The following is a 27,319-nucleotide window of genomic DNA, read 5'->3' as shown; positions in this document are numbered from 1 at the left end:
TTATTTAAAACTGAAAAGGGAAATTGGTAGGTTGAAGTTAGATATACTGGAAATTAGTGAAGTTTGGTGACAGAAAGAACAGAACTTCTGGCCATACAAGTTCAGGGTTCTAAATGCAAAATTAAATAGGAGTAATGCTGGAGTAAGTCTGGTAACGAAAAAGAAAGTATGAATGTGGGGAAGTTGTTATGAGCGGCATAGTGAATCCATTCTTGTACCCCACATAGACATAACCCAACACCTACTGCAATAGTAAGAGTTTAGTGCTAGCTCTGCATGTCATGAAGAGACTGAAAGACTGTATGATGAACTAAAAAGAAATGAGGTGGATATTTAAGGGAGGTGAAAATTTGTGATGGGGAATTTGAATTCATAGTAAGAAAGGGGAAAGGAATGAGAGAGGCAGCTGCCTGGTAGAATTTTGCACAGAGCATAATACTTGATGAAAATCATGATTGAAGGCTGTATGTGTAAAAAGAGACCTAGGAAAGTTTCAAGTAGATTACATAATGATAAGACAGATATTTCAATACCAGATTTTAAATTGCAAACAATTTCCATGGGCAGATGAGGACTTCAACCATAATTTATTGGTCATGAACTGCAGATTAAAGCTAAAGAAGTTACAGAAACAGAATATTAAGGAGATATGACTAGGATACATTGAAAGTATCTGAGGTTGTTGAGTTTCAAGGGTAGCATAATGCAATGTTTGATTGAAACTAGAACACAACAGGAAACGAATGGGTAGCCTTTAGTGACAAAATAGTGAATGTAGCCAAGGATCAAGTAGGGTAAAAGACAAGACCTAGTAGAAATCCTTAGGTAATACATGAGATATTGAATATAATAGACAAAAAGAGAAAATATATAGATGCAGCAAATGAAGCAGAGAAAAGGGAACACAGATGTCTAAAAAATGTGATCGACAGGAAGAGCAAAATGGCAAAGGAGGAATGGCTAGATGTGAAATGCAAGGATGTAGAAGTACGCATAACAAGGGCAAAGATAAATACTGCCTACAGGAAAATTACACACATCTTTGTGGAAAAGAGAAACACCTGTTTGAATGTCAGGAATTTTATAGAATGAGAAGTATTTGAACATGAGTTGGAAGATATGATGCTGTGAGAAGAATTTTACAGAGCACTAAAATCCTAACTAGAAATTAGGACCCTGTAGTAGATGACATTCTCTCAGAATTATTGAGATCCTTGGGAGAGGCAACCATGACAAAATTATCCCAGCTGATGTGCAAAGACTTCAAAAGGATTGTAATAATTACAGTTGAAAAGAAGCAGGTGCCAACATGTATGAGGATTACTGAACTATCAGTTTAATAAGTCATGTATGCAAAATACTTACATGAATTACTTACATAAAAACGGGAAAATGGTAGAAACCAACCTCAGGGAAGATCTGTTTGGGTTTCGGAGAAATGTAGAAACATGCAATGCAATACTAACCCTATGAGAGAGGTTAATGTGTGTTTATTACATTTGCAGATTTAGACAAAATTCTGAAGGGAGCAGGAAGAATGAAAGATTATTTACACCATGTACAGAAATCAGACTGCAGTTATGAGTTGGGGGGAGAGAGAGAGAGAGAGAGAGAGAGAGAGAGAGAGAGAGAGAGAGAGAGAGGGGGGGGGGGGATTTGTAGCCTGTTCCTGATGATATTCTATCTGTACATTGAGTAAGGAATAAAGGAGAAATTTGGAGAGGGAATTAAAGTTCAGGGTGAGAAAATGAAAACTCTGAGGTTTGCTGACAATATTGTAATTCTGTCAGAGATGGCAAAGGACTTCAAACAACAGTTGAACAGAGTGGATAATGTCTTGATAAGATGTAAATCAACAGAAATAAAATGAGTACTGAAATACAGTCAAATTAAAGCAGGTGATACTAAGGGAATTTGATTAGGAAATGAGACACTGAAATTAGTAGAAGAGTATTGAAATAATCTGGCATTCCTCAAGGAAGTGTTATAGGCCCTCTGCTGGTCCTGATCTACATAAATGACTTGAGAGGCAAATCTGAGTAGCCCTCTTAGATTGTTTGCAGATGATGCTGGCATTTACCCATCTTGTAAAGTCATCAGATGATCAAAACCAACTACAAAATGGTTTGGACAAGATATCTGTGTGGTGTGGAAAGTGGCAGTTGTTCAAATCAGTGAAAAGTGTGAAGTCATCCACATGAGTACTAAAAGGAATCCATTAAATTTTGGCAACACACTAAATCACACACATCTAAAGGCTGTAAATTCAACTAAATCTTTAGAGACTATCATTACAAATAATTTAAATTGGAGTGATTACACAGATAATGTTGTGGAAAAGGCAAACCGAAGACTGTGATTTATTGTAAAACACTTAGAAAATGCAGCAAGGCTACTAAAGAGACTGCCTACACTACGCTCGTCCGCCATCTTCTGGACTATGGTTGTGCAATGTGGAATCCGGATCAGATAGGATTGACAGATGCCATTGAAAAAATTCAGAGAAGGGCTGCTCGTTTTCTGTTATCACGAAATGGATTAGATATGATACATGAATCGGTGCAGCAATGATTAAGGCATTTTTTGTTGTGGCAGGATCGTATGAAATTTCAATCACCAACTTTTCCTCAGAGTGTGAAAATTTTTTTTTTGGCGTCCACCTACATAGACAGAAATAAGAGAAATCAGAGCTCACATGGAAAGATTAAAGTGTTCATTTTACCTACACACCGGTAGTGTGTGGAACGGTAGAGAAATAGCTTCAAGATGTTTCGATGAACCCTGTGCCGTGCATTTAATTGTGAATTCCAGAATAATGTAGATGTAGATCATGACCAAAGTAGAGAGGATATAAAATCAAGGCTGAGAATAGCAAGAAAATTGTTTATGAAAAATACAAAATTTGTTAATATCCAGTATAAATTTTTTAGTGTCTTTGTCTGGAGTGTATCCTTATATGATAGTAAAATGTGGCCAATAGGGAGTTCAAACAAGAGGAGGATAGAAGCTCTTCAAACGTGGTGCTACAGAATAATTGTGAAGATTAGATTGTTAGTTTGAATTACTGGTGAGGAGGTACTGAATCAATTTGGGGAAAAAGATATGTATGGCAAAACTTGACTGAAAGAAGGGATCAGTTGATAGGACGCATCCTAAGGCATGGAGGAATCGTCAGTTTTGTAGTGGAGGGAAGTGCGGAGTGTGAAAATTGTAGTGGGAGACCAAGGGATGAGTACAGTAACTAGGGTAAAATGGATGTAGGTTGCAGTAGTTTTTGAAGATGATGAGGCTTGCACAGGATAGAGTAGCATGAAGAGCTGCATCAAAATGTCTTCAGACCGAAGAAAACATCATCATATTTCCTTTGGGCTTAGTTACATTGCTTGTAAAGAAAGACATCTTTGTTCCGTTTGGAAAACTCATATTTACCAAGAGTGCTGATAATCTTGCCCTTGACTCTGCTGTAATCACCACCACCACCACCAACAACAACAACAACAACAACATCAACATCAAATGTAATTTTGACGTAGTTTGTATTTTTGTGTAGTTTGTTTTGTGTGTTTCAACCACATTACAGATAAAGCCGTGGAAGCTTACATGATATGATTTGATACTAATACTTATCTCCCTCCCTCCCTCCCACCCCCTCCCCCTCCCCTCCTCTCTCCCCCTCCCCCCTTCCCTCTCCCTCTTGTAGTTCATGATGATAGACAGTGAATTTGGAAAGTTGAGCCTCACTGTATATTAAGCGTCATCCCACCACATGCAGACGACTGTGGAATAAGCAAATATAGACAGCTGGACCAAGTAACAGTCTTGAAGTTTCATAAAAAAGTTCTGAATTCCATTCCTTTTATGATGAATAAGATGCAAAATGAATGAGAATGTAAGGACAGTAGAAGAGAAGGTGAGTAGTTAACTTTGGTTTATTGGGATAGTTTTAGGAAAGTGTTGCTCACCTGTAAAGGAGACAGAGTACAGAACACTAGTATGATCCATTCTGGATTACCGCTGAAGTGTTTTGGATCCCAATCAGGTCACATTAAAGGAAGATATTGAAGCATTTCAGAGTTGTGCTGCTAAATTTGGTAGATAGCTTCAGTCAGCTTCATGCACTCGAATGGGAATCCCTGGAGGGAAGACGATGTTCTTTTCATGAAACACTATTTGCAAAAATTTAGAGAACCTGCATTTACAACTGCCCACAGAAAAATTCTACTGCTGCCAACATACATTTCATGTAAGGATCATGAACATAAGAGAATTCAGGGACCGTGCAGAGGTATATAGGCAGTCATTTTTCCCTCACTCCTTTTGCGAGAGGAACAGGAAAGAAAATAACTTGTAGGGGTACAAGGTACTGTCCGCCATGCACCATATGGTGGCTTGTGAAGTATGAATGTAGATGTAAAAATCAACCTTGGATACACGCTCAAAGAAGAGGTTACCAAGAGAAAAGCATTCAGTTTGTGCTCGAAAATGCATGGTTTGTCACTGACTGCCATCAATTCTTACAGAAGTCTGTTGGATGTATTCTGCAGACTAACACTACCCATTTTATGAATGATAGACGAGGGCATGCTCCTCATACACACGTCATCGCACTCTTATGTTCAGTGATTGGATACAGCTCTTCCTTTCAAGCAAACATATTTTATGAATAACAAATCAGATATACTTTGATGTCAGTGTGAAATTCCCAAGATTATTAAATAGTGTCCTACATAATATGCTTGTGAATTGACATCATATTGTTTGATTCTACACTTTGAAACAAAAAGTTATTATATCTACACATATTTGCCTCTTAAACTCACCTCCAGTACTGTCAAGTAATGAAAGTGTGCAAAGTGAACTAACTTGAGTATACCACTGCTGTTCACTGTTGTGGACAATATGTCGTCTTTAATTTCACGTGTCAAGTCAGTTTTGTGCAGGGCATAATATATCATCCTAACAAAACTGCTTGAGCGAAAGTAAATGTATTACGTTTTGTTAAGATTGATTCTTTGTATCAGTTATGAACTGATTTCCTCCAATAAACACTTTTATTATTTGGTTCCTGATATTAACATTTCAACAGCTATGCTTATATCAGTATGAAATAACAATTTTCGGTACTTCTACTGCAGTGTGTAGTAAATTATCAATAAAATAAGAAAAGACTGGTACCAGAAAAGAATCTTTAGAAGCACCCCAAGTTACAATGCCCCAGTCCAATGTTTCAATTCCTGTTTCGTGACATTGTAAAGGGACTTTGTGATTCCTTTTATACAAACAATTGAAAATAAAATGGTTTCAATAAAAAGCAGCTGTACTGTCTACTCTGAACTATTTATGAAGTCAAACCATGGTTTTTCATAAGTTCACTTTTTCAGCAAATTTTGAAAATGTTATTAACAATATTGGCATTTAGTTGCTACCATCAAATGTTTTCTTGTGGAAAGGCCTCACCACTGAATCTCTGGGAAACTGTTGTGCCTGCTGGGATGGTATGACACAAGGAAGAAGTGTTTGCTCTTGCACAATGCATAAACCTTTATAGTCTACTTGATATCATGTCGTAACCATTACTGGCTGTATTTGATATTTCATCATTACGCAAGTCACTTAAATAGTTGACGTTCAAATTAATTAATTGGTGTTTTGCTTCTCATTGTGAACAGTTTTTTATACTTCACTGCACTCCCCCCTTTTTCTCAATATGCTTCGGAAAGAAACATGAATTTCCACATCATTCTTCTCCTTATCATATAACTCTTTGTAGTTACTACCTTAATTTTTCGTGCTTAGACATCTGAGGTACCACCCTGTAGGGCATCACTTCTCTGTACATTCCAGCTTTTTTATCCAAACATTTGACCTTTTTCCATTCTGTGTTGATTAACTTGTCTTCATCTCTGCCATGATTATCACCTCATTGGTCTTGCACATAGTTGCACATTGTATAATTGTGAATTAGCAGCACAGTCACAATTAGTTGTCCACCGGAATTCGAAAGGGAATTCATGAATTTATAAAATAAAATTTCTTTCATATTCCCATGTATATTACCAGCTGGTCCAGTTTTTATGAATAATATGTATCTTAAATGTAATTTCTGTAGCTTGTGGGTTGTTGTTGATGAATTGATACTGCATTTTGTCACCAATGGGACTGGGCACCAGTATGAAATTGCTGTGTGCACTGTGTGGTTTTATTATAATTACTTCAATGTTCTGTTTCTAAAACTTCTATCATTTGTGGTGCAGTATTTATTTAGTTGTATTAGATATAGGCATATAGTAATTTCATTTGTCTTGCAACGTGGTGAACAATTCTGTTGTCATTTTTAGGATCGGTCTTGAGTGGCTGTCAAAAGAATGTAATACATCCAGAAAGGTCTCTTTTGATAAATACTGTAGGTCAGCATTTCAGTTTAACACATCCCATCAAGCTTCCTCCTTAGGATCCAGGGCTTGGTTTATGGGTGGAAGTGTTGGTGTTGGTGTTTTGACAACGATATGAGCAGCAGTTTCTAATTTTTTCATAGAATTATTAACTATTGCTTGATAGGCTTCCTAGTCATGGTGTGATGGTTAGATTAATGTCCTTGGACAATTTTGAGACCATTGGAGATGGAGTTGTAGCTGGAATAAGAATTTAGAGGAAATGGTCTGTGGGCTTGTCTTAGATAAAGTACTCAACTCATGTGATTAGAGGAAACTGTAGAAACCTAAATCAGGGTGGTTGGCTGGGGATTTGGGCATTACTTCTGAATAATAGTTTAGTGTCTCAGTAGCCATGCCATTACACTCAGTTTTATGACTTTCGAGACTAAAATAAGTATACGAAGACTAAACCTTGAAAAACTCAGTACCACCGTATCTCATCTGTCACGTGTCATTGTGGGGACAGTGCATTCCACAATGTATGTGATTCAGCATTCCACATTACACTCTCCCAACTCTTCTAGAGTTCACTTGCAACTTGATTTGCACCATTCTAATTGATAATGAGTTTCATTTCAGGATATACATTCATTTGTTGAAATGAACCCACTATAACAAATGCAAACTCCATGTAATCAGTGTTAAAAGTACACTAGTATCACATTCAGATGTCAGGGGTGTGCCTGCAGTTTGTAGTAACACTTCAGTATTTGTTGGTGTTGGTGTTTTGACAACGATATGAGCAGCAGTTTTAAATTTTTTCATAGAATTATTAACTGTTGCTTGATAGGCTTTCTAGTCATGGTGTGATGGTTGGATTAATGTCCTTGGACAATTTTGAGACCATTGGAGATGGAGTTGTAGCTGGAATAAGAATTTAGAGGAAATGGTCTGTGGGCTTGTCTTAGATAAAGTACTCAACTCATGTGATTAAAGGAAACTGTAGAAACCTAAATCAGGGTGGTTGGCTGGGGATTTGGGCATTACTTCTGAATAATAGTTTAGTGTCTCAGTAGCCATGCCATTACACTCAGTTTAGTTTTATGATTAAAGGAAACTGTAGAAACCTAAATCAGGGTGGTTGGCTGGGGATTTGGGCATTACTTCTGAATAATAGTTTAGTGTCTCAGTAGCCATGCCATTACACTCAGTTTAAACGCAGCCAAAACCTCTCAGACAAACAGAAGCTAAACGATGTCAAAGTTAGCGTAAGGAGAGCTATGCGTGAAGCGTCCAGTGAATTTGAAAGTAAAATTCTATGTACCGACTTGACAGAAAATTCTAGGAAGTTCTGGTCTTACGTTAAATCAGTAAGTGGCTCGAAACAGCATATCCAGACACTCCGGGATGATGATGGCATTGAAACAGAGGATGACACGCGTAAAGCTGAAATACTAAACACCTTTTTCCAAAGCTGTTTCACAGAGGAAGACCGCACTGCAGTTCCTTCTCTAAATCCTCGCACAAACGAAAAATTGGCTGAGATCGAAATAAGTGTCCAAGGAATAGAAAAGCAACTGGAATCACTCAACAGAGGAAAGTCCACTGGACCTGACGGGATACCAATTCGATTCTACACAGAGTACGCGAAAGAACCTGCCCCCCTTCTAAAAGCCGTGTACCACAAGTCTCTAGAGGAACGGAAGGTTCCAAATGAGTGGAAAAGAGCACAGGTAGTCCCAGTCTTCAAGAAGGGTCGTCGAGCAAATGCCCAAAACTATAGACCTATATCTCTGACGTCGATGTGTTGTAGAATTTTAGAACATGTTTTTTGCTCGAGTATCATGTTTTTGGAAACCCAGAATCTACTATGTAGAAATCAACATGGATTCCGGAAACAGCGATTGTGTGAGACCCAACTCGCTTTATTTGTTCATGACACCCACAAAATATTAGATACAGGCTCCCAGGTAGATGCTATTTTTCTTGACTTCCGGAAGGCGTTCGATACAGTTCCGCACTGTCGCCTGATAAACAAAGTAAGAGCCTACGGAATATCAGACCAGCTGTGTGGCTGGATTGAAGAGTTTTTAGCAAACAGAACACAGCATGTTGTTATCAATGGAGAGACGTCTACAGACGTTCAAGTAACCTCTGGCGTGCCACAGGGGAGTGTTATGGGACCATTGCTTTTCACAATATATATAAATGACCTAGTAGTTAGTGTCAGAAGTCCCATGCGGCTTTTCGCGGATGATGCTGTAGTATACAGAGAAGTTGCAGCATTAGAAAATTGTAGCGAAATGCAGGAAGATCTGCAGCGGATAGGCACTTGGTGCAGGGAGTGGCAACTGACCCTTAACATAGACAGATGTAATGTATTGCGAATACATAGAAAGATGGATCCTTTATTGTATGATTATATGATAGCGGAACAAACACTGGTAGCAGTTACTTCTGTAAAATATCTGGGAGTATGCGTGCGGAACGATTTGAAGTGGAATGATCATATAAAATTAATTGTTGGTAAGGTGGGTACCAGGTTGAGATTCATTGGGAGAGTCCTTAGAAAATGTAGTCCATCAACAAAGGAGGTGGCTTACAAAACACTCGTTCGTCCTATACTTGAGTATTGCTCATCAGTGTGGGATCCGTACCAGATCGGGTTGACGGAGATGATAGAGAAGATCCAAAGAAGAGCGGCACGTTTCGTCACAGGGTTATTTGGTAAGCGTGATAGCGTTATGGAGATGTTTAGCAAACTCAAGTGGCAGACTCTGCAAGAGAGGCGCTCTGCATCGCGTTGTAGCTTGCTCGCCAGGTTTCGAGAGGGTACGTTTCTGGATGAGGTATCGAATATATTGCTTTCCCCTACTTATACCTCCCGAGGAGATCACGAATGTAAAATTAGAGAGATTAGAGCACGCACAGAGGCTTTCAGACAGTCGTTCTTCCCGCGAACCATACGCGACTGGAACAGGAAAGGGAGGTAATGACAGTGGCACGTAAAGTGCCCTCCGCCACACACCGTTGGGTGGCTTGCGGAGTATAAATGTAGATGTAGATGTAGATATGGCATTAATTATTACGGTCTGTCAATGGCCTTGGCTTTTCTAATTGGGGACATAATTTTGTAACACTATGACATTTCTATTTCAGCACATTACTCAGTGTTGGATGTTCTGCCTAAATCCAGAATGAGATTTTCACTCTGCAGCGGAGTGTGCGCTGATATGAAACTTTCTGGCAGATTAAAACTGTGTGCCCAACCGAGACTCGAACTCGGGACCTTTGCCTTTCGCGGGCAAGTGCTCTACCATCTGAGCTACCGAAGCACGACTCACGCCCGGTACTCACAGCTTTACTTCTGCCAGTATCTCGTCTCTTACCTTCCAAACTTTACAGAAGCTCTCCTGCGAGTGCTAGTTCTGCAAGGTTCGCAGGAGAGCTTTTGTAAAGTTTGGAAGGTAGGAGACGAGATACTGGCAGAAGTAAAGCTATGAGTACCGGGCGTGAGTCGTGCTTCGGTAGCTCAGATGGTAGAGCACTTGCCCGCGAAAGGCAAAGGTCCCGAGTTCGAGTCTCGGTTGGGCACACAGTTTTAATCTGCCAGGAAGTTTCTGCCTAAATGTTTCCTGTGAAACCTAATAATAGAGTGAAAAAGTGTGTGGGCTGTCATTCACCTAAACTCAGATTTTATTGTGAATTGATCTTTAGGACTGTGGCTGACATGCATTATTCCAAACATATACGTCATTATTACTTGTGGTCACTGTATGCTTAGGAAATATATTGTAATTTTCACATTCTTAACATGTGTCATTAGTAATTTTTGAGAGCATATGTAAAACAGAGGCTCGAGCCTCAGTTTACATTCTTCTCTTGTACACAATCTTAAGTGGCGACTAATATGAATATCGTATTAATGGATCTACAGCAACAAACCTCCTCTCCTCCCACCTTTTTTCCCACCATTACACATTTTGGAGGCTTAATTCACAAGGGAATATTCCCAGGAGTAAATAAAAGATCTTGATGAATTTTGGTGGATATTTGGAGGGTTCAGATAATGCAATATGTATTCTTTTTTGCCCAGTTTCAATTTTAAGGAGTAAAATACACCCCTAAAGAGAATTTGGAATACTAGGTTTAGAGGGAATAACTTCAAAACCATGATATATATAAAAAATGTGTTTCATACGAAAGTTGAAATAGACATATAATTAATGTTCTTGAAATAAATTTGTAATAATTTGAATTTTTTTAAAATAGCCCACCACAATTAATTCTGAAAAATGAAAACTCTTGTTACAGTATTAATTGAAGCTGCTTTCATGGCTACATACATCCCTGTGTAATGAAGTTGGTTTTTGGAATACCATTTTTAGGAAATAAGCTGTAGGCCTACACAATGTGCTGTCAGAGTATTTTCAACGTACCTAATTAAACTATCTGAATGTTAATGATTAGAATAATTATGTATTTTACTTATTTTTGTTTTGTGTTTTAACCCTGTTACTGCTACAGACATTCTCTCTGCATTCCATGCTGAGAGTTGCTATACTGCTCATCTAATACTGCTACCTTTGCTGAGAGATGGTGTTCAGATTGTTGTGAAATACATATCTTCTTGTTTTAGGAAAGTTATTTGGTGAAAAAATTTGATTTTTGCACATCATACAGTCTGATATCTTCACTCGATAAACTACTGAATTCCTGCTTCTTATTCGTCATAGTTAATGTGCTTCATCAAATTAAGTAAAGCATTGCACAAAATTTAAAGAGTTTACAGAGGTAAAAATACATTGCATAAACTTTGTATATGGTTTATTTTAGCTCATATATTGCTGCATATGAAATGTAGCTAAGATATTTAAATTTTATTTAAAATTGAGAGCGGAATGATATCTCATTCTATTGTTGAGTTACGGGTTCTACCATCTCTGCGCATCGGGAATCGTATTGTCATAGCAAATGTCATATTTCATAAACAGTTAAAGATACTGAAATGAGGCTTTTTGTGAATAACAGCAAGCAAAGAGGAATGTATGTTTTATGATAAATAGTTGCTAATTTTTTATTCACCAAGATATAGAAGTTACTCTTTCACAACAGTGAGTTGGTTGCTGGAATGGGACACACAAACATGTCAATAGCACTTAAGGAAAACCCATTGGTTGCATTTAAACATGTCGTCGGTGCCTGGGGAGCAGCAGAGTGTGACGTGTTAACTCATCTACAGAAGCCAAAGTGTTATATTGCTATTTTACATTCATGTTTTTAGTTCACTGTTTCATATATGTGTATTTTGTTAACTGGAAATAATAAGTAACTCATTATGATACAAAATCATAATGATAATGACAATCTGTAAAGGAATACTTGAAACATAACTTTTTTATATACCATGCACATAAAATGGACAAAACTTTTTCACATAATACACATGACAGACAACACAATATAAAACAAAATTTAGCAGGATTCTCAAATTATGGTGGGTGATCCTCTAAATATCCTGGTTTGTTCCAGGCATATTTCAGTACATTGGAAGGCAAATATAATTTATTACATACTGGTGCCTGCAGCTTGATTATGTTGTTTTTCAAGTGAAGATTGACATCACAATGTTTCAGAAGAACTAGATCTAAAAGTCTGTTCAGAAAGTTCTTCCAACATAAAATGCCGTATAATGCCAATGGATGTACCTGTGCCATTGAGCCATTTGAAATCACTGGATGGACAAGTGCCTTGTCCTTGGTTGTGATGCTCAAAATGGTTCTTTTACATTAAGCACCCCAGGAACCTAACAATAATACAGATTTTTCTCCCACACTGGAAAAAAAACTTCTTTCAGATGTCTTTTGTCCTGATCATATGTTAGTTTACCAGATTTTGATCCTGTCACAAGCACATAAAACAAAAATAAGTAAAATAAGTAATTAGAATAATAATGAACATTTAAATTTGAAAAAACTCAGACAGTACATTGTGTACTTATTTTCCAAAACTGGTGTTTCGGAAACTAACTTTTATCACATATGGATGTATGTGGTGTGAAAGTTTCATTATGTTGTAAGAAAGTTTTAATTTTCAAAATTAATTGTGGTGAGACTCAGTGGCTGGAAGTGAAGGGTAGTAAGTTATGGTCTGAAATCTATGGGGCAAGTGTGACTTACCTCCCTCTGGCCAAGAAAAGCTGTAGTAGTAGCCCTCATGTGATTAAGAGTGAGACATTGTTCCTTGACACATTGTTTCTTGCTACAGTGAGAGAACCCATGAGTATGAGTATGCGAAATGTGTGGAACCCTGGTGTTAATACACCGTATTTTAATTTGTGTGTGTGTGTGTGTGTGTGTGTGTGTGTGTGTGTGTGTGTGTTTTTTCTGACCCGAGATGTAATCTGTGTCTTCCACAGGACCTTCCCCCCCACCCCTATTTTAAATGATAGTGTGACTAGTGTAGTACAAGTTTTAATATTTTATTTGTTGTCTGTATGCTTTCCCAAAATATTGGAAGGGAAATAAAAACACATGACAAGAGTGGCCAGGTCACCCATTGCTTTTAATTGATCACCCAATCACAATAATCTGGTCCTTTTCTAAATATATTTGTCCAGGATGTTCTACAGAGGCTTTTATCAAAAGTTATTCTGTTATGTTTTTGTATGTTTTTCATGTCATTGTGTTTGTTCAGCACCAGTAGGTCAGTATTGTATTTTAAATCCTGCTTGATGTATTTGTGTTTTGTTTCTGTTTAGCTTTAGAGGTTTTTTAGCATCTTAGTACCTAAAAATCATAATCACCATTTTTATGTCCTTGCACGGCGGCAAGGATACAGCAAGTACACAGCATTTTCCAGTAACATGCATGCAAGAGTTTATTGTACAGTGGTTAACAATATGTAACATCTAGTATGAAAATACCAGATGGCCTGGACCCAGTGTAGTGCTGTGTTGGGGGCACAGCTGGCACAGGGTGATGTGTGGCAGGCACTCAATGATTGACACTGTGGCGAAAGGGATACAGTGATGCCTGGTGAGACTGGCAGCATTGGTAGCCTTATGAGGGCAATGTTCCAATGGCAGTTGGCAGACGTCAGGTGAATGTTGCTGCGGCGAGAGAGGTGCAACTGGCATCCAGTGAGACTGGCAACATTTGTAGCCCAGTCACCAGTGGCGGCAGGCATCTCCAGGCATCAGTGGTCTCAGAAAAGGAGCACTTAATTGGCAGCAATCAATTGGAATGCGGCGAGGCCGACACCAGCCGAGGGCATCTGTGGCAGCTGGGAGGAGGTGCTCGACCAATGGGATCACCTGGATGCAAGGATGCCTATGGAATGAGAGAGCATGGAGCTGGTGAACCGACGACAGTATCAGGAGGCATTGGGGACAGATGGGAGCGACTGCTCAAACACCACCAGCCCCCCCCCCCCCCCCCCCCCCCTCCTCCTCCCTGTGTACCTAGGGACCTGGCAATATGGACGGGTTAGTGAGATGAGCGATGAGGCTCTGATCGGTTTGCTGCAAGCAGCCAGTGTACTGGACAATCGTCTCCCTGCCAGTGGCCTCATCATGGCAGGTGGATTGATGAGCATGTGATCAATCATGTGATTGTGATTGCAACGCCACTATGGGTGGTGTCCTGCATGTGTGTCTAGCTATGTGATTGCAGACAAAGAAAGTAGTTCTACGATCACAGTGCCACTGTAAGTGGCGTGTGTGCAGTGTAGTTAGAAACTGGTGCCTTTGGACGGACGGACGGACGGACACACACACACACACACACACACACACACACACACACACACACACACACCAAAGTAACAAACTTATATTTTTACACTTTCAGAATTATTCTGTGTAAGAGTAATCGTCAAGCAGATATGATTTAAATGTATGTTTGAAGTTAGCATAATTCAATCTGTTGTGAAATATCCCCTGCAATATTGACATATTACATATCTGACTAAATATTTGCATGTATGTGATGACTAGGATATTAGTAATTTACTTGAGATATTATCATTATCTATTGAATTCTTCACATTACTTGATTGGGGGGCACATAAATAAAGCTGAATACCTCCTCCTGTGCCACACTAATGCTAAGTAAAGGATAGTGTGACTCCTGTATCTCTTTAGTGTTGTATTTATGAATGTTATTGTTGTTTTTGAGCTGAGGTTGATGGTTTACTGCCAACTTAATAAGGGAGAAAATGTACTGTGAGGCTGTTGTCCGTATGCTCAGTTTTTAAAAAGAAAGAGCTATCTACAAGTGGATCTACGGTGGACTCTACATTTTATCTTCACTACATACTTCTCTGCAGCTACAAACACTTCATTACTCATTGCATTAGACATTAGCGAATTAACATTGGAAATATAAGTGAACTTCATGTATCATTTCACTCTCCAAACTACAATGGTATCTGTAACGTGACTTCCAGTTCAGCTTCTCATCAATATAAACAAATAAGAATTTTGAATATGGAGCACAGAATTGTGTTATTATTATTATTATTATTATTATTATTATTATTATTATTATTTAAATACAGTAACAAATTCTTAACAGAAAATGTTTTTAATTTTCAAGAATGTGGAAGTTTTTCCATTAGGCTTGATTCTAATACTTACATGCTGTGTTGTGCGCACTCTCTTGTTTGTTGATGTCACACCTAACAGCCTTTTATTTAGACATGATGAAAACTAGTTACCAGCAAAATGTCTGATACCAAAATCTTTTAGGTTCCTTAGGAGAATACTATAAAGTAAGAAATCAGATACTTTGGCAAGTCACAAAAAATACCAGTTGACAATATTTTGTCATTTAAATTCAGTATACTCGTAATTTGTGAATTGAAAAATGGGATGTTTTATGAAGAGTCACTTCTGAAATCCTTATTTTGGGATAGATGTGTTGTTGTTTTTGTGTACATAATCCTTTTCCCAATAACTTCTGAAGGGGATAAGTAATAATATTAGATGGTAATTAATAATATCTATCTTACTACTTTTCTTGTAAGTGGCATATTTCAGGCTGTTGTAAAATATCCCCTGCAGTATTGATACACTATGCGATCAAAAGTATCCTGACACCCCCAAAACATATGTTTTTGATATTAGGTGGATTGTGCTGTCACCTACTGCTATGTACTCTATATTTGCGACCTCAGTAGTCATTACACATTGTAAGAGAGCAGAAGGGGTGCTCCACAGAACTCACGGACTTCAAACATGGTCAGGTGATTCGGTGTCACTTGTTTCATACCTCTGTACATGAGATTTCCACACTCCTAAACATCCCTAGGTTCACTGTTTCCGATGTGATAGTGAAGTAGAAACTTGAAGGGACACGTACAGCACAAAAGCATACAGGCCTACCTCATGTGTTGACTGACTGCCTGCCAACAGTTGAAGAGGGTTGTAAAGTGTAATAGGCAGACATCTATCTAGACCATCACACAGGAATCCCAAACTGCATCAGGATCCACTGCAAGTACCATGACAGTTAGCCAGGAGGTGAGAAAGCTTGGATTTCATGGTCAAGCAGCTGCTCATAAGCCACACATTATGCCAGTAAATGCCAAACGACACCTCACTTGATGTAAGGAGCATAAACATTGGTGGATTGAACAGTGGAAAAACATTGTGTGGAGTGACGAGTCACAGTACACAATGTGGTGATCTGATGGTAGGGTGTGGGTATGGCGAATGCCCGGTGAACATCACGTGCCAGCATGTGTAGTGCCAACAGTGAAATTCGGAGGCGGTGGTGTTATGGTGTGGTCGTGTTTTTCATGGAAGGACTTGCACCCCTTGTTATTTTGCATGGCACTATCACTGCACAGGCCTAAATTGATGTTTTAAGCACCTTCTTACTTCCCACTGTTAAAGAGCAATTTGGGGGTTTGCACTTGCATCTTTCAACACGATCAAGCACCTGCTCATAATGCACAGCCTGTGGCGGAGTGGTTACACGACAGTAACATCCCTGTAATGGACTGGCCTGTACAGAGTCCTGTCTTGAATCCTATAGAACACCTTTGGGATGTTTTTGAATGCCGACTTCGTGCAAGGCTTCACCGACTGACATTGATACCTCTCCTCAATGCAGCACTCCGTGAAGAATGGGATGCCATTCCCCAAGAAACCTTCCAGTACCTGATTGAACATATGCCTGTGAGAGTGGAAGCTGTCATCAAGGCTAAGTGAGGGGTGGGCCAACACCATATTGAATCCCAGCATTACCAATGGAGGGCACCACAGACTTTTAAGTCATTTTCAGCCAGGTGTCCAGATACTTTTGATCACATAGTGTATATTGCATATCTGGCTAAATATATTGCCTATAAGTGATGGACAGGATATTAGTAATTTACTTGAGATATTATCATTTTTGCATCTGAGGCAGTTCCTAATGTACTGAATAATCTCCTTGGAAGTCCATGAAGCAATTCTCATTCGCGTATATGTACATTGTGTTTCTTCTTGCTTATATTCTATTGCTTTATCCGTTTAACTGTTCATGCTAATCTTCTGAGCTACTTCCAGGAAATAATTATTAAACATATTGACTAATTTACTGCTATCGTTTGTTGTTAGGATTTTTTCCTTTACTATTTGTTGTAACCATTTCACACATTTTTCTTTCCCTTTCTCTTGCACGTAATATTTCGACTCATCTTACAATCGAAGGAATTTTTTACATCTTATTAGTACAATACTTTGTTGTTTTCTTGGAAAGAACCTGTTATAGATTCATGAAATCCATCTATAAATACATTACATTAGGAATCTACATCTGTCACATTATACACATCCCCTCCACTCAGCTTCCTATGAGGCTGCCTTGAAAGTTACTATTGTGTGTGTTTATTAACTATGACAACTGTGTGGGGAACTATACCATTTCCTTATTATCAAATAAGTTCGTAGATGTGGATAGGTACGATATTAACAGACCTTTTAAAAAAAATTGCTAGACGACTTGAAGATGATAAGCATTGAGTATTAATCCTTTAACACCACTGATAGCTGCACAATATGACCACATTTAGTCCAGAATCAACAATATGAGTGAGCTCTACTGTAGGCTACATGGTAATAATATGTCAGTGAACAGATGCATGATGTAAGAATACGCAGTGGAATAATATATTATGTATTTCCCATAATTATTTTAGAGCATTCCTTCAGTCTGGCTGTGATAATACCAGTGGATGTTACAAATATGTATTTCTGTTGATTGTTTTTATTTATTTATTTGTAAATTATGTTTCTTCAATCCCCTTCATGCCAGCTTCAGCTACAGTAATTCATTTATTTATTTGTAAATTATGTTTCTTCAATCCCCTTCATGCCAGCTTCAGCTACAGTAATTCAATTTTAAAGTAAAACGGCAGTCTCAGTTGCAGGTATTTATTACTTTCTGTATAAAATATAGAACTAATTTTGTCTAACAAAAGCCGATGACATTTCTACGTCTGTGTTCGGAAAAGGATAGTTCAGCTGCAAACAAAAAATGTTTTTCATATTATGTGATGGGTGGTTGAGTAACTACTTTTCCTGAGTTACCATTGATACTCAGTTTATTTTGTTACATTTTCTATTGACTGTGTAGAAATTGAGGAAAAATTAACAGAAGTATACCTAGAATTAATCATTCAATAAAAGTTTGGTTATTTATTACTTTGCTAAAAATGTATCTTTAGAAAATGAAGGAGAAAAGGAGTAAAGATAGTAAGAGTATGGCTGTGTTACGTAACTTTGCATTGATAATACTGAATAGAATAAAAATTTGTGTGGTATTATTTCAAAGCAGGGCACAGTGCACAATCCTACGTTTTATATTTGCACATGATGCTAGTATCTTATGTTCCTTCTGTTTCGTATACACATTGCAGGATTAGGCATTGAACTGAGAAAGTGATGCTGTGTTAACCAAAGAGGTGCTGCATGGTAGAAGGTTTATTGGATAGTTTTTGCAATATTTCTCTTAAGACTAAGGTGGAATTTAGCCATTGAATCATTTGCCCTGTTTCAAGTTTGTATATTCTGTGTGTGTTTAAGATGGACATCTCCAAGCATGAAGAAATAGTTTCTTATACACTTAATGGTTTTCTGATAGATTTTGAACTTAGGAACATATCCAGGACATCCACTGCCCCCATTGACTCATTGTGGGCAAGCACACTTCAGTTTCTGGACCTTCTTGCCATTTTGTGGTCAGTTGTTTTTTTACGCACTCACTTTGTTATGCCAAAAGTTGACAGGATTCAAACTTCCCTCTCATCAAACATTTGACTGCTAGTAAAATTGTCAGGCGATCAGAGCTGAACTACTCCTTTTTTCAGATATTCTTCCATATTTTGTGTACTGGGCCTGTTTTTGTGTACAATAGCGTGAGCACTTGTAATTATTTCATGCCACCACATAAATAATGCTGGACTTGAGTACTAATTGTCTACATAAATTGTATGCCCTTTTTCAGAGAGATATTTGTAGAAGTATTGACCACTATATCTCCTATTTTCTTCTGGCCATATTCTTGATGCCACTAGACTCTCCCATATGTACAGTGAAATGGATGAGGGCTGACTGAAAAGTAATGCCTCCACCTTCGTAAACTCTTCAGCAGTTGGCAACATTGGTATGCGGCAGGTATTGGCTTGTTCCATAGCCTCTTCTCTACAGCTCCAGTTGGCAGGAAACCGTAGTGTTGAACGGTTGTGTTGTTACAGTGCAAAGTATGGAACCCTGTGCAGAAGGTCGGTCAGTGCGATTTAAGGAACGTGCAGTCATTGAATTCTTGATATCAGAAGGTGCCACCCCAAAGGAGATTCATCAGAGAATGAAAGCAGTTTATGATGATTGTGAGTACTGTGCGTTGTTGGGCGAGTAAGTTTAAAGATGTTGAGGTGGGAACATCTGACCTGCATGACAAACAGAGTTGGATGTCCTGTGACAGCAACCACCAAGTTTCACAAGCAAAATGTCGACAGATTGATTCAGGACGATTGTCGTATCACTCAGAGAGAAACTGCAAGCACAGTCAGCTTTTCACAAGAATGTGTGGGTCACATTATTGCTTTGCTTGGCTATCAGAAGATCTGTGCACGATGGGTACCCCAGATGCTGACTACTGAAATGAGACACTGAATCTCGACACCATACGGCATCCTCCATACTGTCCAGATTTAGCAGTGTTTGTCTTCCATCTGTTCCTGATAATGAAAGACTATCTTCAGGGACATCATTATGCTTCTGATGAAGACATTGAGAGAACTGTGAGACTATGGTTGCGGAAACAGTGTCAACTTCTTCCGTGACGGCTTCAGAAAACTTGTTCATCGTTGGCAGAAATGTATGCAGTTGGTTGGTGATTATGTGGAAAAGTGAATATCGGTAATTAAAGATCACATTCTAATGATTTATTAAAATTTATTAAAATATTCCCATCCAAACCCAATTGATTTATTAAAATATTCCCATCCAAACCAAATTAACGAAGGTGGAGGCATTACTTTTCATTCAACTCTTGTAGTATGTAACAATTCTTGTGATACAACTTTATTCCAAATTCGTTTTTTGTGCTTCAGGAATAATCTTCCCTTGAACAGAAACAAACTTTTATCTCTACATTATTTATTAATTGGGGGAAACACTACTAAAGGTCTGATGTGTTGTACCAATGGCATCTCTTACTTTGAAAAGTTGACCTCCACCCATAGCTAAGGTGGTGTCAACAAACTGCAGTACACTGATAGTCAAATGATATTGATCTCTTGACATAACTTCCCTGAACTTGGCTGTTATCAGCAAATAATCTTTTCACCAGTGTTTGTGATGACAGCTTCCTTACACAAGAAATAAGGAGGTATAGTGGCACACTAAATTCATCTTAGGTTATACCTTCCCACAGTCATACAAGAAAGAACGGGATGCTTCTCTGTAGAGTAACAGAAACTGTTGTTGGTTGCCTTCTTCTAGGATAAACTCGACAAATTATGATGATAAAAGTAACTAAAGGTGTTACAGGACTGATCACAAAAAATCTCTGCAATTTTCTCATGTAAAGGCTGCAGCATTGGATGAAGTTCATTTCGTGACCAGCATGTTTTATATGTAATCTTCTCTGTTTTCATTGAAAAGTCGCATTTACCAATCACTTTCTTCAGAGCCTGGAGTCGATTCAGAAATAACACACCTTATGGTTTCATACATAATACCTGTGCAGATTGAAGGTTGAGATGATGTTATTCTTCTTTTCAAGCAAAAATCTTCATTTTTATATATTAGTACAATTTTCACAGCACAGGAATTCTATGACAGAACGTTGCTTCTGACGAACGTCAAGTGTAGCAGCCATCTTGAAGACATGCAGTGACAGCACCACTCACTGGAACAGGTTCAACTAAGCTTGGAAACAAGTGGGAAGGATGTATCTACACACTGTAAAACTTTCACACATGCAGAATGAAAACTGTATTTTTACAAAAATAGTGTGCATTTCTTTTGGAGTGACCCTCGTATAAAGATATAAAGATGTTTACCAGTTTGTGGAAGTCAATCCGTTCTGAGCTTTCAGATTGCTGGCAGTTATTGTTCAGCATTTTTTGTAGACATTTAGCTATGCGATCCCAGTAGACAAGGTCAGTCGATCATGTTGTTGTAACAATTGCAATAGTGAATCAGTCAGTGAGTTAATGATGATACGTTGCTTTCCATTCACCAACTGAAAAGCTACATTTTAAGTGAAAGACTTCCGAATGCCGCACCACAGGTGAAATGTGTGAGATGAGGTAAGTGCTGCAGGACTGAATGTGTGTCTTGACAGCTGTTCTGGCTAAAAACTGGGCCTGGCCTTCTTTGACACAGCCTGAGGTGAAGTGTGATGGTGATTAAACCATATTAATGATAAGGACATCCTGGAGTGACAGCTGGTTTCTGAAGCACATTTGTAAGTCTAAATCATTTTGTGCGCCTCGTTCCTAGAGATGTGTTATAATAAAATAATGCTCAGTTACATACTGCAAAATGTGTTGAAAGTATACCAAATCATCTCTCTTTAGTTCCTTTTCAAATAAGATTGCATCCTGTCGTCAAACAATTCATATGCAATGCCTATGTAAGTGATTTCTCTTTTACGATATGTTTTTTGTACTACTTTTATTACATTTTGTAATGAATATTTTGAGAGTTTTGCAGTTTTAAGTGACTATAACATATGATTTTCACTCACAAAGAAGTTTACGAGAGAAAATGTGATAAGTGTCCTAGAAACGTCAGAGTGTGTGTGTGTGTGTGTGTGTGTGTGTGTGTGTGTGTGTTTCTCAGGTGTTATCCAACTTCTCTGTAAATATGGTGTCCCTTTTTAAAGACTTTACATTACATATACGAGGGCATGCTGAAAAGTTATGCCTCCGAATTTTTTATGTAAAAACTCGGACAACTTGTTAAATAAAACAAATATTAACATTCTACGTCTTTATTCTTCATGTTTACATACTAATTCCTTAAATTTTGGAAACAGAGTAAAATTGGATGAGACCAACTTGGTACTGTATTGAGGTTGATCAGTGACAGTGAACCCAATTCGTCAGATTGTTGCAGATCTAGCAGCACCGTGTGTGTTCTGGAATTGCCATGCTAAAGAAGAGAGTGCTCCATGTTTGGATGAACTCTTTGAATTTGAAATTTGATTACAGCACACTGTTTCTCTTCCTAGTTTCATGATGGTAAATTGTGGAGTAGATTGATTGCTCAAAGTTGCCTAAAAAGTATAGATTTTAATGTGTGTGTGTGTGTGTGTGTTTTTTTTGAACTCACAGCTAAAATTTCATTTGTGTATTGTAGAAATTTTGTTTCAGGAGTTCATCAAATGGTTGTAACTACAAGATAATTGCTTTTTCAACTGAATTGAGGAAATGTAAATTGTTGTCAATGTGGCTGGAGCACTGGCAATTACTGTTTCTCGAGGTAGATCTGTTCAAGAAAAAGTTACTCAAGTTAATTTTGTAATGGAAGTAACAGAGTGAATAATGTGGGTAAGTAATTTGATTAAATGTTTATTAGAAATTTGTTTTATTTTTAGTTGACAATCCATTCTGTGATTAGTTACTAGTAATCTTTTGACAGTGCACAATGGCTAACTGCAGTTTCTTAATAAATGGTTACATGAACATGAACATTGCTTAATTCGAATGTGTGACAAGATATTATTTGGGTACATGCCTGAAGAAGAATGTAATCTGATGACTGCCATTACCTGCATTGATGAAGCTCATGCACCTGTCGTCTGCAGTGAGTATCAGTATTCACGATTCATCATGAGACATTAGTTTAATCAATGATAATTGTTAAAGTTATTAGATGTATTTGACAACTGGAAGTTTTTAAGGAGAAAGTTTTTTATTTTATAACCTCTGTAGTTGCATGGGTACAATCATGTGGACTTCGAGGTTTCATTTCATAAAATTAGAAAATGATTTTTACCAACTCAAGACCTTTAGTACACATTCATGTAGGTTGTGTAGATTCAATTTTGGCCACTATATCACACTGTGAAATGGTAAAGGATATTTATTAATGTTATGAAATGGAACCTTGAAGTCCACGTACATGTATCCATGGACTGAAGAGGACAGATTATATGATTTTTTTAATGCCAGTCAGAGTTTTGATTTGCTAAGAACATTAATGCAAAGGAGAATACTATTCCACTGGGATGTTACAGAGCAGAGTCCATAAAATTTAACTGGAGATGATGCACAGAGAGAATTCCTTTGCAGTCCAGCACATAGATGTAATTTATCATGAATATTTTGTTAATGCTAGTTTTTGTAGCTGCGGCGTGTTGTACAAATGACAAAATCATAGCTACACTACAGAAAAATTGCAATGTATTTTGAGATAGTGCAGTCATAGTGTAACCCTGTGTTTGTGACAAGTACATATTGAGAAGTGACATTCATCAAATGTCAAATTTCTTTGTGGAATAGTTTTCTGTATACAGCTTTCCAAAGTATTGGTTTTCTGTGTATTTTGTTCAAATAGTTATACTGGAATACCATACTACTACTCCTCAGCTCTACAGCCCTTGAAGGGCCTTGGCCTGCATCACAATATCCTGCCATTGTATCTGATCCATGGCTTTCCGTCTCCGACTTTTTCGTGTCTTCTTCAACTGCATCCACCCATCTCTTTCTGGGGTGTCCCCTCTGCCGTCTGCCTCCAGCCTTGCCATCAAAAATCCTCTTACATGCTCTGTCTTCTTCCATTCTGACCATGTGCCCTGCCCACTGCAGTCTTCTTATTTTAATGGTAGTGACAATGTCAGGTTCTTCAAAAAGGTGTAGTAGTTCTGCATTTGTGCAAATGTGCCAACCTTCTTGATCATATATTGGGCCATAAATTTTACGTAGCACCTTTCTCTCCCAAATGCTAAGGATCATTTCCTCATTTACAGTCATGGTCCACGTTTCAGCACCATACATAACAACTGGTCTTATAATTGTTTCGTAAATGAGGATTTTGGATTTTCGTGGTAGAAGAAAACTCCTAAGCATGGGTAATGTGGCAAAGTAGCATCCGTTACCTGCTACTATTCTGGCTTTCACCTCACTGCCAATGTCATTTGTCTCAGTGATAGTCGACCCACGGTACTTGAAGTCTCTCGCCCTTTCACACTCCCTGTAGACTATTCTGAGATTTGATAGGGTTTGTTGGTTGGTCATTGCCATATACTTGGTCTTTTCGACATTGACTGTCAGGCCAAGTTCCCTTGCACCTTTCTCCAGTTGTTGATAGGCTTCACCTAGCACAGCAGTGTTTCGTGTGAGTAAGCCACATTGTCGGCATAGGCTAGGTACTGCAGTGAACAATTTAAGAAGGTTCCTCCTTTATTTAACTGTATCTGACTTATGACTTTTTCGAGGCAAAGGTTGAATAGCAATGAGGAGATATTTCACCCTGTCTAAGTCCCTTCTTCACTTCTACTTCTCTGGAGATTTCGCCCTGTATTTTTTCTTTACAGTTGGTTTCACTGAGGGTCATCTTAGAAAGTTTAATGAGCTTCTTAGGTATTCCAACCTCTTCCATTACATTCCGTAATGCCACTCTTGAGATGCTATTATAGGCTTGTTTAAAGTCGAAATAAAGCTGGTGTATGTTAATTTGATGTTCGTAACATTTTTCAAGTAGTATACGCAGTGTGAATATCTGGTCAGTTGTTGACCTATTTCTTTTAAAGCCACTCTGATGGTCTCCCACTCTTGCTTCCACATATGGAGTAAGCCTTTGGTTAGAATCTTGTAGAAAGCTTTATATATGTAGTATTTAGTAGGGAGATTCCTCGATAGTTCTGACAGTTTAATTTATCTCCTTTTTTATGTATGGGGCACATTATAGCTGTTTTCCACTCCCTTGACATGCTCTTTTCTTGCCAGATATTCAGTATTATTTTATGAATTGTTTTCCACAGCGTTTCCCCACCCAATTTGAGAAGTTTGACCTGGATCTGATGTTCTCCAGGTGCCTTATTGTTTTTTAAGGTCTTAATGGCTTGCATCACTTCCCCCAGTGTAAGTTCTGGTGTTAAAACCTCTGGTCCATAGTTAGTTAGTTCCCCCAGTTCCTCCCATTCTAATCCTTCCACTTTTCCCCCAGTTCCTCCCATTCTAATCCTTCCACTTTTGGGTTCAGTAACTCTTGGAAGTATTCTGCTCACCTGTCAAGTATTTTATTACTCTCCCCTATCAAATCCCCTTCTTTGTTCCTACACATATTTGTTCTGGCTTGGAACCTGGTCTTTCCTTCTTTAATCTTTTCGTAGATTTCACGAATTCGCTTCTCTTCTGCTATCTGTTCAATTTCTTCCAGTTTTTTCTTTTCTAGAGCTCTTTTCTCCTGTCAGCAGACCCTCTTCGGTACTTGGCACTTTTCATTATATTCATTCAGATTTGCTAGATTTCTTCTCTGCAATAACTTCATTCGTGCTATATTACGTTCCTCAATTCTTCTTATACATTCTTTGTCAAACCAATCTTCCTTCCTTTGAGCCCATTCATGTCCCAAAACCTCTCCAGCTGCCTCAAGGATTGCAGTCTTAGATTGTTTACACATTACTTCTATATGTTCATTTGACGCGTCGGTATCACTCTTATTCCCCTCTTCTAATTTCATCTGATATGCTCTCCATATTTCTTCTAACTTCAGTTTCTTAATGTCAAACCTCTTTTGTTTGTGACCTTTTTGTTTACTCAATAGTTACATCCTTTGTCTATATTTAATTCTCACTAGAAGGTGATCTGAAATGCAGTCAGCTCCACATTGGCTCCTAACATCCGTTATGTCCGATCCGTGTCTCCGATCAATCAATATAGGGAGTCTAGTATGTGTGGCCCTGCTCGTAGCTACGCTACTGCCAGCATAGCTCTCTGGATCCAGAGCATGCAAACCACCTCGCCCGCACAGACAGTGCTACGTTGAGGCGGTGTCCCCTGAGGAGGATACTGGAATACCATGCTGTCATTAAATTCTTCATTTTGACTGTGTTATTGACATTAGAAATGTATCCGAAGTTAGTGAAGGATACATTCTTAATTTTCAACACTTAATATGTCTTCTTTTCTTGTATCATTTATTTGAGTTCACCACTAAATGCAACACAATATTCTATATTTGACATGTTTTTGAAATATTTCCATGGTTAGTACTTCTCGCTCACAACATTATTATTTTTTATTTTTTTTTTATTTTTACCATGGAGTTGTTATATTGTGGGTGTGTTGCCTGTATCTCTGTTAGAGTAATTAATGCTTTGAAGCTTCCTGGCAGATTAAAACTACGCCTGACTGAGACTCGAACTTGGGACCTTTGCCTTTTGCAGGCAAGTGCTGTACTTACTGAGCTACCCAAGCATGACTGACAACCTGTTCTCACAATTTTACTTCTGACAGTACCTCGTCTCCTACCTTCCAAACTTCACAGAAGTTCTCCTGCCGAACTTGCATGACTAGCACTACTGGAAGAAAGGATATTGTGGAGACATGGCTTAACCACAGTCCGAGGGATGTTCCCAGAATGAAATTTTCACTCTACAGCAAAGTGTGCACTGAGTTTGAAACTTCTTGGCAGATTAAAACTGTGTGCCAGACCGAGACTCGAACTTGGGACCTTTGCCTTTCGCGGGTAAGCGCACTTGCTCGTGAAAGGCAAAGGTCCCGAGTTCGAGTCTTGGTCCGGCACACAGTTTTAATCTGCAGGAAGTTTCAAAATTAGCACACACTCCTCTGCAGAGTGAAAATTTCATTCTAATTAATGCTTTGTTTTCCACAGCCCGCTTGAAAACAGAAGATGTTCACTCTTTTCGAGTTCCATGGAACAATTCACTGCGTAAGAGATTAAAGATAAATACAATCTAGAAAAAGGGTTAATTCCACTATGTGAGATGTTATATTGGCATTCCATCAGAGCCAGATGCCTTGTTCACTGATTTTCAGTATTGCGGGAGCTAATATCAATACCTCTCATTGCTGACTTCTGTTCCTTAAAAACAAAAAATCTGTTTTTAGTGCTGTGGACATCTGTTTCAGGCTTCTTCTTATTTCCTAACCTTTGATATATGGATTTGGTTTAATTGCTGTGTAGTTCACAGTTAGTTCATCTCAGAGAATAAAATCAGTGATGGTGTTTACCCAGACACATCACATAAAGGAAATGGTTGACAACCACCATTATGTAAAGTAAACAAAGTAAAATCATCCTGACTCTCTACTCTCATTCACAGACACATGTTGATTTAAGAAAATACAACAATTATTCCCTGTGATAAGTCATAGTTTTTTCCTTGTGACCCTGGTTTTGGAATTGTCACCAAACATCTGAAACAAATGATCGAATCTCTTCAGTCTATGAAATTACTCATCATATATTGAAAACA

General features: G+C 38.2%; 1 protein-coding gene across 3 annotated transcripts in view; it reads left to right on the top strand.

The window, feature by feature from the left end:
• LOC126470461 (uncharacterized protein DDB_G0271670-like) overlaps positions 1-27,319 on the top strand; it is a 177,088-nt gene that overhangs the window by 12,947 nt on the left and 136,822 nt on the right. For 2 of the 3 annotated variants that reach the window (XR_007586211.1, XM_050098318.1), the window contains exons 2-3: positions 22,248-22,424; positions 22,516-22,680. The gene's annotated coding sequence lies outside the window, so the exon portion shown is untranslated. Of the gene's footprint in view, positions 1-22,247; positions 22,425-22,501; positions 22,681-27,319 lie in introns of all 3 variants that reach the window. The other variant, XM_050098319.1, reaches the window with a different exon arrangement.

The sequence above is a fragment of the Schistocerca serialis genome, chromosome 3 (genome assembly GCF_023864345.2).
Source record: "Schistocerca serialis cubense isolate TAMUIC-IGC-003099 chromosome 3, iqSchSeri2.2, whole genome shotgun sequence".
In the NCBI taxonomy this organism is placed as follows: Eukaryota; Metazoa; Arthropoda; class Insecta; order Orthoptera; family Acrididae; genus Schistocerca; species Schistocerca serialis.
This window is presented reverse-complemented; position numbering and strand designations above follow the sequence as displayed.